Source organism: Chelonia mydas, chromosome 3 (genome assembly GCF_015237465.2).
Source record: "Chelonia mydas isolate rCheMyd1 chromosome 3, rCheMyd1.pri.v2, whole genome shotgun sequence".
NCBI classification, from domain to species: Eukaryota; Metazoa; Chordata; order Testudines; family Cheloniidae; genus Chelonia; species Chelonia mydas.
Genome location: NC_057851.1, coordinates 168552970 through 168566504, shown reverse-complemented (window position 1 = coordinate 168566504; position 13535 = coordinate 168552970). Strand labels below are relative to the sequence as shown.

Genomic DNA, 13535 nt, shown 5'->3' with positions numbered 1-13535 from the left:
GATAATTTAGTTGGAATATTGTGAAGAGGTTCCAATGTGCTTTTCATATTACAATAATACTAGAACAGAAGAAGCATGGGACCAAGATGCATATTTATCCTGGAAACACTTTTTACTAGGATTAAAATGACTGCAGAATGACATACACAACAATTTTTTTTGAACAATCAGCTAAAATGCACACAAGCTGGAGTGCTTGGGCACAGATAAGTGAACACAAATTGCAAGCACAATCATCTCACTGTCCACATGTGCACCATGCCTGGGAAGCTTTACCCATATTTGTTTTTGAGAACTTGGCTTGTAATATCCATGTAAGGATAGCTTTTGTGGTCAGCCAGCAAATGTCCTCCCTGCAAGACGGATGTGCACTGAGTGCCTGATTCAAAGGGGTAAATGGATATCTCATCATGCACGTTCTTTTGAAAGATGGCAGTTTAGGCAATGATCCCTTTTTTCCCCAGAATATTCAGATATAGTTCGGAAAGTGCCACATTTCCATAATCTAAAATACCATTAAATAATTCTATACAGATCTCTCAGAAATCAAGGACTCACTATTTATCCTTGTAGACAAGTGCCCCACAATGGTTTGGGAGCCTGAAGTAACCCAACATTTTCCACTGCTAAATACCATTCTTCTTTGTAGAAAGGAGGATTGGTCAGGATTCTCTTCATAGGTTGCAAGTACCACAGCTCAGGCAGTGGAAGAGATCATCACTGAGCAATATGAGCCATCTCCTCCACACAGGACTGAGCACATACTCTCAGACGTTCCAGTGCCAGTCATCTTAGGCAAATACTCAGCACTACCAAGGCCAGTCTAGGATACGCTATTTGGTAAAATTACCTGGACCTACACCCAAGAACAACACAAAAGATAATCCCACCAGCAATTCACAAAAGGCAAAACACAATTAAGGTTCAAAACAGGCCAGCCCCTGGGGAGCTCAGAGACAAGGCGTTTATCTTTGTGTTTAGTTTTGTTCGTTTTTTAGGTTAACACATTATGCTATAGAATTCGAATCAGTCAGTCTCTATCCCGTATCATTCGAAAAAGCCTTCAGAATACTCCTGAGTGTCACAGACACAGCAATAGCCTTGAACAATAGAGAAGTATAAATTGCTCCATTCCTAGCAAAAGGGGTTAACGCACATGCTCAAGGGCAATAATTGAAATACCATTATTGTTAAATATGACAATGCACATAAATGCATGCAAGAAAGAAGAGGGGCATATTCATATTATGAAGATCTACACAAGCTACTGTGAGGGACATCATAGATTGATTAATTAATTATAAAGGCCAGAAAGGACCACTGTGATCACTAGTCCAACCTCCTCTATAACACAGGCCAGAGAACTTCCTTGAATGAATTCCTATTTGAACTAGACCATATCACTTAAAAAAACATCCAATCTTGATTTAAAAATTTCCAGTGAAGGAAATCCATGGTAAATTACCTTTACTGTTCAAAATTTACACCTTATTTCTAGTCTGAAATTATCTAGCTTTCAACTTTCACTTACAGAATATTGTTTTATCTTTGTCTGCTACACCGAAGAACCCTCTTGTTATATTGCAGCCCCTGCCTAGGGTGCACTCCAGCAGTAGGAATGGCACAACCAATGCACCTGCCTCAGTTTTCCCTTCAGTGCTTCCCTAAAATAGTCCAAATAGTCTTTCTGAATACAAATAGCCCCTGTGGGATTAATTTATCACAAAGAAATCCCTGTGAACATAAACCATAAAAAACCCAGCCTCCGGCAGTCCATCAATTTACAGCCCCGGTGTGTCTCACTATTCTCATGCTTTCTGCAGCTCCAGTCTCTCTCTCTCTCACCCACCATGCTCACCTACCAGGTATTGCTCCAGCATCTCTTACCACACCTCACCCCAGTCTTCAGCCCTTTCTGGCCCTCCAGCAGGCATCTCCCTCTGCAGCTCTCAGCCTTCAGCCCTCTCTGGCTCAGGAAGGTCAGTAGGCACCTCCTTCTGCTGGCTTCCTTGCAATTCCTCACTCTTCCCAGGGAGGGCCAGCAGAGCTGTCTGTTATCTCCAGGTTTCCGCAGGCAACTCTGCTGCTCCTTCTGTCTCTCCTTTCCACTGTGCTCAGGCACCTTTCACCAGGGGCGGCAGGTTTGTATAATTTTTGGTGGTGCCCAGAACAGGTCCAAGTCCCGCCCCGCCCCACACCTGCCTTATAAGCCGATGTATATTTTTTAAAATAATGTAAAAATGGACTGGAAACAGTAAGTGTCTAATAGTTTCCCTATATTACACAATGTGGGGGTGTGTGGGGAGATGAGAGCTCTGGCTGGGGCTGGGGATGAGGGGTTTGGAGTGACAGAGGGGCTCAGGGCTAGGGCAGAGGGTTGGGGTGCAGGTGTGAGGGCTGCGAGGTGGGGCCAGGGATGAGGGGTTCACAGTGCAGGAGGTGGCTCAGGGTAGGGCAGAGGGTTGGGCTGCGGGGCGGGGGCATGAGTGCTCTGGCTGGGGTTACAGGCTCTGGGGTGGGGCGGGGCTGGGGATGAGGAGTTTGGGGTGCAGGCAGGCTGCCCCAGGGCTGAGGCCAGAGAGGAGGACACCACAGTCCCCCAGCTCTCTCTCCCCAAGCAGCAAACTCAGCCAGCACCATCACTGTATGTGCTCCTAGGGGCTGGGTCCTCTCAGGTCCCTGACGCCCCTTGCCTCCCCTATAGTGGGTGGGTGCTGGGGGGAGGGAGCTGCCATCACATATGGCCTCCTCCCCTGTTGCAGCCTGCTGCCCCTCACAGTAGCCCCACGGAGGATGGAGCTGCCCTTTGCCCAATGTGGGGCAGGAGGGTGGCTGCGGGCGGGGGAGGGGAACACAGATCATACGGTCAGACATTCACCCAAGCCCCAGCAGCTGCTCAGGTGAGGTCCAGACTCCAAATCCCGGAAGTCCCCTCAGCGACGCCTCCCGGTGGGTGCGGGGGAGGGGACGGCTGCCAATCATGTGTGCACCTCCCTTCCCTCCTCCCTCCGCAGCTGCAGCAGCCGCCTCAACCTGCTGCCGGCGCTGCTCTTGTCTTGTAGGCAGCAGTGGCCGCCACCGCCACTGGCAAGGGAGCGCAGAGCAGAGCAGAGCTACAGGGCAGCCGCCCACTTGAGGCAGGGATGCCTGGAAGGACGCAGGGGTGGCAGGGACGCCTGGAGGAGGCACGCAGGGGTGGCAGGCAGGGCCCGGGGGACACTCCGGAGGAGGCACGTGGGGGTGGCAGGCAGGACCAGGGGAGAGACCCGGCTCCGAACGTTGGTGGAGCCAGGCCCCCAGGCCCTGCATATTCCTGGACCCTGGGCACCACAGGCCTATATAACTCGCCACCCTTGGCTCTCACTTATTCCTTTCCTATCTTCCTTCAGGGACTTCTCAGGCAGCTCTCACCTGCCCTTTTTCTGAGTCCCAGGCAGCTTTGACTCACCCTAGGGCCCTTCTCTCACTACCAGGGCCCAGCTGCCTGCTTTTAAGACAAATTGAAGGGTGTGGAGTTGAGGAGTGCTTACTAGTCACAGGTGCACAGGTCTCTTCCCCCTTAAAGGGCCAGTGTTACCCTGTGACAACTCTATTATTAAATTTTGTTTCCCCATGTAGGTTCTTACACTATGATAAAGTCACCTCTTAACCTTCTCTCTGATAAGCCAAACAGATTGAGCTGCTTGAGTCTTTCACTATAAGGCATGTTTTCCAATCCTTTATGCATTCTCTTGGCTCTTCTCTAATCCTAAATGGGTGGTGATTGTAAGAATATCAGATTATTCCTTCCAGTACCATCAAAACTGACCTCTGAAGCCAACAAGACGGGGGAAGGAGCAGAGCTCAGGGGTCTTCTGAGCCGAGCAAAGGGGAAACCAAGCTCAAGGAGCCCAAGAGACCTCAGCAAGGAATCTGAGATGCACCAAATAGGAGCCAAGCCCAAAGATGACCAGCAGAGCATGCATGATCACATTTTGAACTTCTAGATGATTTACTTATCTGGCCTTCTGGGGGTAGATCTTGGTTTGTGGGAGGAGCCTCAGAATACCACTGCTACTTTTCTTTTCCAGTATAACTCCTGCAAGCTATATGCTGGAAAACATTTAGAACAGTCTACAGTGGCTTAAAGTCACTTCTGGGACTACCTCTGAATGTCTGTTGGGTCTGAATGGCTTTGATTAGAATCTGATAAAAGATTTGCAAAACCCATTGTTACATCTCAGGGCAGGTCTACACTACAGCCGGGATCTACGCTCTGAGATCGATCCACCGGCGGTTGATTTAGCAGGTCTAGTAAAGACCAGCCAAATCGACTGCAGACTGCTCTCCAGTCAACCCCTGTACTCTACCCCCGACGAGAAGAGTAAGGTAAGTCGACGGGAGATTTTCTCCCATCGATCCTCCACGGCGCAGACCCCACAGTAACTCGACCTAAAGTATGTTGACTCCAGCTATGTTATTCACGTAGCTTGAGTTGCGTAGCATACATCAACTTACCACAGTAGTGTAGACTCAGAAAAATCAAGGAGTCCAACAATGTTAGTATGAATTGTATTATATAGTTTTAATTATTATTTGATTTTGGTGAGAAGCAGATTTTTTGAACTATGGGGTTAGGGGTCATGGTTCATCAGAAGCCTGTAAGTGAGAAGAACAACAGGACTTAGAGAGCAGGGAACAGAAAGATTGCTGGAAGGCCAGTGTTATGTCCCCTTTTCAGTAAATAGGGAAGTATCAACTTGTAGACAGTATGCAGCACCAGGAAGGAGGACTAGATTTTATTCTCACTTTTAACACAAATCTTCCTCTGCAGTCTTAGGCTGATTTCTGTGCCTCCATCGGTAAGATAGAGATAGTTTCCCTAACGTACTGCATCTTAATTCTTTAATATTTGTAAAGAACTTTGAGATCCTTGGATAGTAAACATTACAGAAGTGCAAAATATTAAGTGAAGCAGTGGACTAAAGAGGTAAAAATGTGACCTATTTTGATACAATTTTGAAGTCTCAGACAAATTCTATGTCCTCTGACCGTATCTATACTATGGATACCTTTTCCTTCCTGGGGCTGCTATGGAGTGTTTTCACTACTACGGCTTCCCCCTACAGAGCATGACAGGGTCAGGCCAGACGGATACAGGAGAGTGTAGGAAGGAAGGTATTAGCCTTAGGATAAGCAGTTCCTTCTTCCCGTGGTAACTGAGCAGGGGTTACTCCAGGTTAATTAGGACACCTGGGCCGTTTGGAGACAGAATTTCCCCACCTACTGTAAACAGAGTGGGGGCAGGAATTCTGAGAGATGAGATGCTATCCTGACCCACCGCTAGAAGGAAGCGCGGGACCCAGAAGAAGCCCTGGTACAAAAGACACAGTAAAACAGAATTTTTGGTGCCTATATTTTAAAATACATTTTTAGGAAGTTACACACTGTACTTGGAAGTTGATAATTTGTAACTTTCCAAGGGGCAACTTCAGGAAGTACACAGTAGATCATTTCTCTCACTCACACACTGTGGGAGGTGTCACACATCTTGCATTTGCTCACTTAAAAGCTTGGAAGTTGTACCCATTTCTCTCTCAGAGGAGTATGCAGTTCTGACATGACCAAGAATAATTCTAAATGTCAATTATGTGGGATGAGAGTAGCCGCAGGAAGAAGCTAAATGGCAATTTTAGGGGGGACATCTAGTGATGAATGATGGGGGCAGGGAGCATCAAGAGGAGAATGCTTCTTCCATCACAGAAAACAAATGTCCCCAAAAATAGAGGAGAAGGAGGAGTTTCTGCATCAGCACTTGCAGAATGTGTCTCACTCCCTTGTGGCAGCTAACTGAATGACATGTTACATGAAATGCAGGAGCAGCATGCAACCTCTCCTGCTGATAAAAGATGTCATCCTACCCTTTTCCCTAGATAGCTTGATGGCATCTCCTTCCAGGCGTGATGAATCAGTAGCTGCCACAAGCTCTCCATAGCGGAGCTCAGATATCTTTGAGCTACCCAGTGAGACCTCTGAAGAAACTAGTAGGCCTCTGAAGAGAACCTCACATTCCACTCCCAGGAAAAAAAACAAAACCTCTATTTCCAGTTATTTGAGGGGAAAAGGAGAGTGTAAGAAAATGTGATTCTTTTCTGTAATTTAGCCATCGTGTTTTCTTCCACAACAGCACATTTCTAAAAATATGAAAAGATTGGGGCGTAGAAGTTATGTTAATAGTAATTGATTTAGAATGAAAAATCATAATGTACAAAATGAATATAATTTGAAAAAATATTGATTGAAAAAAATTATGGAAAACAGGAGAGAGAAAATACATACACCAAATTATTTCTCAAAATTCAATACAAAAAAGTGTTCGACAACTAGAAAAAGCAGATACTGTTTTGTAATTAACATTTTTCAAGATGTTATTGTACATAAGTAAGCAGAAAAGAAAGAAAAGTTAACATAGCTCATACTTATTTTCCAAAACTCAAAAATAGTTCATTTTGGAAGGAGAGGAAATCAAATCTGTAAAAACAATATCTATGTTCTAGAAGATGACATTGATGTTTTTAGAGTAGCAGCCATGTTAGTCTGTATCCGCAAAAAGAAAAGGAGGACTTGTGGCACCTTAGAGACTAACAAATTTATTTGAAAGCTTATGCTCAAATAAAGTTGTTAGTCTCTAAGGTGCCACAAAGTCCTCCTTTTCTTTTTATTGATGTTTTTGAATTTCTAGCATCTCAATCAAAATTCACTAGAGTAAAAACAATTCAATAGATAATGAGAGTCTTTGCTATTGTTTATGATTAACAGAATGTAAAAAATGAGTTCAGTAACAAGAAAAATATCTACTCATCATGCTTTCGGAAATCTGTGTTGAGGTTTCAATCTATGATATTTTTAGCGAACAACCAAAAGAGGTTTTAAAAAATACGTATCAAGAAAATACATTGGCCTTTGAACTCTACAAATAAACATTTAATTTTACCCTGGGTGGAATTTATGTTAGGTTAACTATTCCCTTACCTTCATTTATCTGAGTGCATTACTATATTCAACTGTACAACAGTTTGGGAACTGAGAGTTTTGCATTTGCATACTCATGTAATGAATATGTTACAAGATGTTATTGTACAAAACAATAACTAGAAAAAGCAGATAAGTCCAACACCTTTTTAACTAAACTTGGAGAAATAAGATTATTATTTTCTCTTTTTCACAGAGAAGCAAGTCAACAAGGAAATCTCTCCATATCAGTTCTTACATATTACCAATCAGTGTAATTGTCCTCTGCACCCTAGCGGAGACTATAAGTGGCTAATGCTCAAAAAAAGAAATATTATAATAAAAATGGCAATTTATCATGCAAACTACTAGTGAAAATCAGAAAGTAACCCATCATTGTTAGAATCCACTAATTGGTATGCCTCAGACAGAATTCTTATGAAGCTGCAAAGACGACAATATGGTATTGTTTGACTCTAGTAAGTCATATTCTGTAAGTGAAGTTTTACAGTATAGTTAAGACAGAATTAGTCACTAGAACTAAAAAAAAAAAATCTATAACTTATCTATTAAACATTGAAAGTTTAAGTCTTCACAGTAACTGTATCTGCTTACTGCAGCAGCTACTTTGGAGTATATGCCTGGGTAGTTCTGTAACTGCAGCACCCTCTGCTGCTTTTTCAGTTCCACAACATATAATTTTACACTCATATGGAATCACACAAAATTCAACTAACAAGAAAACAAAAACTTGAACTTACAGTGATTTCAAATCAAAGGAATGTTTGCACAATTAAATAATCTTCTGTAAAGTTTACAAGAGAAAAATTATTTTTCTAAGCAAACTCATTCCTGTGGTAGATGTGCATCTTCACATCACGACAACACTCCAGAGTATGCTGTTTGGGTGAAAAGCATATGGTGGTGTCAAGTGGATATTACTTGCAAACTCCACAATGCTTAACAATTTTGTGTCTCAGCTTCCCACACACTGCAATTTGTTTAGGCTTGCAGCAAGTAATGAGGGAGATTTATAATCTTTTGATAATTTAATCTTTTAGTCACTTCACTTGATTAGGTTTATTTTAAATAAATAATCTAAGGATGTCTACTATCAGATATAATCATATAACAATTGTGGGGCCAGATTGCCTGCTTCTATTGGAGGAGGCCAAAGACAGGAAACACTCAAAAGAACCTCCTTGCAGACTTTTCCCCCCCGGTTATTCTACTGATATGGGGGATTGTCTCTTTATGGAATGAGCAAGGTGTCTGCCCTCCAGAGCATGCTGATACCACCCCACGATATCAGCACAGCTGCACTGGACCACGCTGCTAGGGCTTCACCTGTTGGCCACAGCTCGCAGAACTTCCTTTAAAGGAGCATCCTATGATAAAGTTAATAAAGCCTGGGGCTGTATGACCTTCTTAGCAGACACCACACTGTTGTCCATGGAGAATGAACTGATCATTCCTCCGCCCCAGACTACTCCTACACATTCTTTAAAAATAATAAATAAATAAATTATAAAATAATAATAATAATAATAAATAATACTGATTTCCAGTTGTGATTTTTCCACCTTCTAGCAGTAATCCTTTAATGGAAAATACATCCTTTGAAATTTTTTTTAGAAAAAGACAGAAATCAGGTACAAGGGTGCAGTCTGAGCAAGACGTTAAAGCAGCAGTTTCCAAGGTTAATGCCAGAAGACTCATGTACATAGCTTACTGTAGCTACTTCTATGGGCTCTATGGAAGAATTATTCAAGGTTCTTTTTAATTCCATTTTTCATAGAATCCTACCTGTTATCAGGTAATACTTTTGGAAGCAGTTACATGTATTCTTAAACAGCAGTTTATTCATATTTTATATAATGCTGCCAGCTAGTGGCTCACCTTAGAATGAGTTAATGTCTACTGGGAGTTGTAACAACAGGTAATATGTACTTCCATCTGCTCTACCATTCTACTCTTGGTGATGTACAGTGATGTCACTGGACTATTTAAAGAACTATGGGCAAAAAGAGTAAAGTGCAGTGAAACAGGTACTAAACAACAACACAAGAAACTAACAAGAAATGGTCTTTTAAAGAAGTTTGTGTTAATAAAGGTAGCTGGGAATTTTACTGGAAAAAGCTAAGAAATAAGATATTAAATCATACTTATTTGATACCAAAATGATGTTATGATTTAGAGAACATTTGATGTGCAAATACATAAAATTATTTTATTTTTATAAAGCACTTTATATATCAATATTTAATAAAAGCATATATTTAATGTATAAAAACTCTCTTGTAGCCAAAACATTGGTCCTATATATAGCAGAGGTATATGGTAGGCAAAACAAAAATGCAAACATTTTATATGTTTATCTACTAATCAGGCAAAAACCCTACAGCAATGTACAGATCTACGCAAAGAGCAGAGTCTGCTGTGAACAACCTATATGTACTTAGAGTAACAGCCGTGTTAGTCTGTATTCGCAAAAAGAAAAGGAGGACTTGTGGCACCTTAGAGACTAACCAATTTATTTGAGCATGAGCTTTCGTGAGCTACAGCTCACTTCATCGGATGCATCGGATGTAGCTCACGAAAGCTCATGCTCAAATAAATTGGTTAGTCTCTAAGGTGCCACAAGTCCTCCTTTTCTATATGTACTTAGTGGGTCCCTAATGAGTACTAAAGTCCATACCTGGGAGACCTGTTGAGCTGGAAAGGGTATTACTGTATATGGGACCATTGCTGTATCTGTCTGTAACACACTGCTGGAGACAGGTTTCAGAGGGGTAGCCATGTTAGTCTGTATCAGCAAAAACAACAAGGAGTCCTTGTGGCACCTTAGAGACTAACAAACGTATAAGCCTTTGTGGGCTATAAGTGGGTTAAGGGCTATGAAGTGGGTTCTAGCCCATGAAAGCTTATGCCCAAATAAATTTATTAGTCTCTAAGGTGCCACAAGGACTCCTCATTGCTTTCACACTGCTGGAGATAGCTGGAGCTGTGAGCCACAGTGTTACGTCTCTGCCTTAGCAAGAGTGAGCTTTACTAGAAATTAGACTGTCAGCTCCCTGCCACACCAATCTGTCTTCCTCACTGGAAAATTCCTCAAGGCTCTCCCAGCCCAAACCTCACCTAGCAGGTAACCATCAGTGAACTTCAGCCCCCAAGCTCCTCAGAGATGTTTCTCTGCATTGCAAAGCCCCTACCACTCTGCAGTCACAGAAGATATTAAGTTTGCTACTCTTTTTAAAAAAGTCAGTCCATTACAGCTTATTAACTTAACTGGGGTAAACACACCCTTCCCTTCAGACACAACACTCAATTAGTTTATAGTAAAAATAAAACTAGATTATTAACAAAAAACATAGGTTAAGTGATACCAAGTAGAAGAAATAAAGATAGAAATGGATACAAGAAAATAAAAATGAAAACACGCATCCAAAAGACTTAATCTAGCTAGATATAGTCTTTGTTCAAGATTGTTTCTCTCACCTTCACTCTCCTTTTCAGCTTTTACTGACCAGCCTGCTCAGGATCCACCACAGAGATCAAATTGTTTGGTTCCTTTGTCTCTAAGGGGAAGGATAAAGACTGAGTGTCTCTCTGTTCCTCATATCCCCAAAGGGATTGTTTTTGTCTTGGAAGGCCTCCTGGGGATTCAGCCTCCTGTGTCTCTGTGGGGTGCAGGAGCCATGTAAATTTTATGTTTCTTGAGCCCAGGATCATAATAAGCCCACAGGTTTAGCTCAATGGCTTTGTTTACTGCTAATATGTAAATTGAGGTAAGCCACATTCCTTTGTCTAGGACAGACCTGTTTATCACATTTACCTAGGCTTGGCTGTCTGGAATTAAACATGGTGGTTCTAATATCGTGGTTCTCAAATGTTTTTTTTCGCAGACCACTTGAAAATTGCTGAGGGTCTCGGCGGACCATGTAATGAGCTTTCCAAATGGTGTTTGTACCATTAGTTAACTATTGTAAAGTACTTTGGATAAAAGCGCTACATAAAAAAAAAAAAAAAATCTTAATAATAAACTTTTTTTGTTCTACAAATAAAAGCATACAACTCATATTTTAATATCAATAGTCTTACCTTTCTAATGCGATGGATGTGCCCTCTCTCCCCCGCCACAGAAGCCCCCGAGTTGGGGCTGAAAAGGAGGGGGGTCTCTCCCTCTCTCCCCCACCATAGCAGCCCCTGTGCTGGGGCTGGGAAGGAGGGCCATCTCTCCCAGGCAGCTGCAGCCCTGGAGCTTGGGAAAGTAGCCTCTTTCTCTGGCCGCCACAGCCCTGTATGTCCCAAAAACCTCCCACACCCTCTTCTCACCCCACTGCCCCTTCCCCACACCCCCTATTCCACCCAAGGCCACCACCTCACCTTACATGTACATCTTCTCCAAGGTCCAGGCACCTAATTAGTAGAGCCGCGCCTGCGTGGCTCCACTAATTAGGTGGGTGGCCCTTCATTCTCTCATGTGCGGCCACCCAGGTATACACCTTAGAGGGAACTATTCAGGGACCACCTGAATGGAGCTTGCAGACCACAGTTTGAGAACCTCTGTTCTAATATCACACAGAAAGAATCCATAATTTTACATATAACATTAACACATGCATTTTACAATTATATTAATAACCAGTGTGTTATTAGTTTTTTACCTCACAAGGTATATTTTGAACAAATATCATTGCAGTAGAGTGCGGGGTATGAATACGGGATGCCAGGGCCGTCTCTAGGGGGCTGGGGGCCCTGGGTGGAAGTGACGAATCCGTCATTTCCATGACCAATTGTGCCAGGTAGTGAAGGCGGTGCCTTCCCAAACAGCAAGGCGTGCCTACCCTCCTTGCCCCCAAGGCCCTGCTTTGGCAGTGCCGCTGGGCTCCAGGGGGCTGGGGCCACTCTGTCTGCCTTCCCAGGGCCGTGGAGGCCGCGGTGGCGGTGCCGCACGCTCTCCCTCAGGTGGAAGGTACAGGGTTGGGGGTAGCCTCCCCCAGCCAGTGGTTCACGCGCCGCCCATGCGTGCCAGCCAGCAGGGCCCCTCAAAGCACAGAGCCCAGAGTGGTCGCCTCGATTCGCCGTACCCTAGGGATAGCTCTGCGGGATGCCTAGGGTCACTCTGTCACTGACCAGTTGCATTACAGTTAGTTGCTTAACAGAAGTAATTTAATATTGTAAAATGCTAGGGGATACCTTAGGACTGTCACTTAGGAGAGACTGTGGAGTTCTTTAAAAACAGACACTGGTTGACAAGGTCAAACATAACACTAGAAAAATCCAAGAAGGAGACATCTAGAAAATAATGAATAATCTAACCTCAGAATGTTTAGGCAAATGCTCTAATAATAACTATTTCCTTAAACATACTTTAGAAACTGCTGCACAAAAAAGTCACAGGTATTCATTTTATTGTAAAATAATGTTAAAGACGATAAATGCAGAAGGACTAACTGCCCACGGAATAAGGATATTTTAAAAGGGTAAATGGGATGAACTAAGTAGTGAAAGGCCTTTCAGCCTGACATTGATCTTAGGCAAAATAATGGAACAGCTGTTACAGGATTAATAAAGAATTAAAGGAGGATAATATAAGCAATGCCAACAAAGATGGATTATGGAAAATAGATCTGATCAACCTAACTTGATTATTTTTAAATGAAATTACAAGTTTGGTTGATAATCGTAACACTACTTCATATTTTTATCAGTGATCTGTAAGAAAACATAAAATCACCACTGATAAAGTTTACAGATTACACAGAGAATAATGCAGATGTCAGGTCACTGATACAGAGTGATCTGGATTGCTTTGGTAAGCTAGGTGCAAGCAAACAACAGGTGTTTCAATACAGCCAAATGTGAAGTCACATATCCAGGAACACAGAATGCAGGCCACATGTACAAAATGGGGGAATCTATTCTTGGAAGCAGTGACTCTGAAAAAGATTTGTTGGACATGGAGGATAATCAGCTAAACGTGAGCTCCCAATGTGATTTTGTGGCCAAAAAGGCTAATGAGAGCCTTGGATGTATAAACAGTAGGAGTAGCGCAGTTATAATACCTCTGTATTTGGCACTGGTGCAACTGCTACTGGAATACTGTGTCCAGTTCTGGCATCCACAATTCAAGAAGGATGTTGATAAATTGGAAAGGGTTCAGAGTAAAGCCACAAGAATGATTAAAGGATTAAAAAACATGCCTTATAAGTGTAAAACTCGAGGAAATCTATTTAGCTTATCAAAGAGAAGTTTATGGCTTGGCTTGATCACAGTCTACAAGTATCCACAAGGGAAACAAAAATTTGATAATAGAAGTCGCTTTTCTCTAGCAGACAAAGGTATAACAAGACCCAGTAGCTGTAAGTTAAAAGTAGTCAAATTCAGACTAGAAATAAAGTGCAAATTTTTAACAGTGAAGGTAACTGACCATTTGAACAACTTACTTAGGGATGTGGTGGACTCTCCATCACTGGAAACTTCTAAAATCAAGACTGGATGTTTTTCTAAAAGATATTCTCTAGTTCAAACAGGAAGTAATT

At 42.6% G+C, this 13535-nt stretch overlaps 1 protein-coding gene and 1 long non-coding RNA gene across 3 annotated transcripts in view; both read right to left on the bottom strand.

Moving 5' to 3' along the window:
• The window catches only part of CAMKMT (calmodulin-lysine N-methyltransferase), a 340323-nt gene that overhangs the window by 296350 nt on the left and 30438 nt on the right, over positions 1–13535 (bottom strand). The window lies entirely within an intron of this gene.
• LOC119565849 lies at positions 6649–13491 on the bottom strand. Its single transcript, XR_005224900.2, has 3 exons — positions 13440–13491; positions 10489–10568; positions 6649–9004 (listed from the first exon to the last, which is right to left on the bottom strand). It is a non-coding gene; the product is annotated as an uncharacterized LOC119565849 (long non-coding RNA).